This window comes from Macaca fascicularis, chromosome X (assembly GCF_037993035.2).
Source record: "Macaca fascicularis isolate 582-1 chromosome X, T2T-MFA8v1.1".
NCBI classification, from domain to species: domain Eukaryota; kingdom Metazoa; phylum Chordata; class Mammalia; order Primates; family Cercopithecidae; genus Macaca; species Macaca fascicularis.
In genome coordinates this window covers 82,110,429-82,112,178 of record NC_088395.1, presented here as the reverse complement: position 1 = coordinate 82,112,178, position 1,750 = coordinate 82,110,429, and positions in this window count along the sequence as shown.

The following is a 1,750-nucleotide window of genomic DNA, read 5'->3' as shown; positions in this document are numbered from 1 at the left end:
AAAGGAAGGGAAGTGTGATGGATACTGTACAACCCTCATCCTCCATGAAGAACTCAGGCACTCATGTCTAGCTGCCTGGAATGTTATCTGCCAAGGTGTAACTAGACAATTCCTTCCCAGGAATTGTCCTAGGCTGAGGGATCTGCCCTATTCAACATTATGCATCCTTTTCTTCAGGTGCAGACTACATCCATTGACAGGCCCATGTGAAAATACAAAGACCTAGAGCCCTTGCCTCAATTTGAAACATCTCTGAAGTGCTGTCTCAATCTCAGGACTCCTCATGAAGTTGGACGGGTCCTCTGTTGCAATTTCTCTCTCTTCTTAGTCCTGCTTCTTTTAGTCCCTCTCAGATACTGTTCTCAAGAGCACTCCCCAATAAACTTCCTGCACAAACATCTCTACCACAGAGTCTGTTTCCAGAGGTACCCAGCTTATAACAGATAAAAAACTTAATTCCAAATAACCCTACTATCAATGTGCCTTGTGAATTTGATGCTTTAAACTATTTTTTTAAAAAATCAAAAGAAAAGAGGCAGTGCTGAAGTTGACTAAACTCCTACTTTGCAAATTGCAGTATCAGACCTACTTATCAGGGAATTTCATTGACAAGATTAATTAAATGAGTCCTGGCTTTGCTTTGTTAAAATGAAGTTAGAAGCCTGAACTAACATGTACCTGCCTGCGAAAGTCTAAACACATATCCCTTAATTATTGCTGAGATGAAATTCTCTTTGTAAGTATACGCACTATGTATTATATTGCATTTGGCTTCTGTTAAGTATTCCTGCTGATTTTAGGGGTTCTCTTCAGTTGGGGTACCCCATGAAAAAGAATTCAATGTCTCCTATTTGAAACAGCATCAGACTATGTGGCAAGAAGCAAGGATTTCGATTTCTTCCATTCGCTATATTTAGGAACTTTGGCAAGTTTCTTCCCCTCTCTGGGCCTCAGGTTCTTCATTCATCGAATGTGGAAATAGGGTTCCAGGGTTCCATGTAGATCTCTTTATTATCTTATTATGATATTTGTACAATGACATGTCTGTGGAAGATTCCTGAGTGAGATACTGAAGTTCTGAGCAAAGTAATAACTGAGGCTGAACTTTGACTTTGACTCCAGACCCACAACACATATATTCCAAACACTACCCCTGCCACCCTCATCCGCTTCCCTTTAATCTCATGTATATTAGCATACGAAGTCATGTAACTAAACAGTTGGTAAAATGTGGAGGAGATTAGAAAACCACCAGTTTGTTTATATCTGTTTAGTGGGAGTCTATGCCCATGGCCATTGGGAAGCATTGCCATGGCCCAAGTCAAGTGATTTACATATCAAATACCTAAAGACTTGACTGGATGATAGAGTGGAAAAGGCAGTGTTGGGCACTGAGGTACACCTGAGCTCATATACATGCCCAAAGCTTGTTTGTGCCCAATTTGCCATGAGAATAAAGAGGTCTTAAGCCTTCTGTTTTTATTCCCTATTCTCCCATACCAGAAGTGCCCTTAGGCTTCTTCCCTCTGTTGAAACCGGCTCGTTCATTCATTCAGCAAGTATTTATTGAGAACCAATTTTGTGCCAGACACTGTTCTCAGATGTTGAGTGGTGAACAAAAGAGAAAATTATCCCAGCCCTCATGGAGGTTACAGTCAATTGGCAGGGAAACAGACAATATACAAAATAAATAAGTGAAATATGCATTACATTAAATTATGGCAAGCAGGGAAAGGGAATAGAGAGTGAT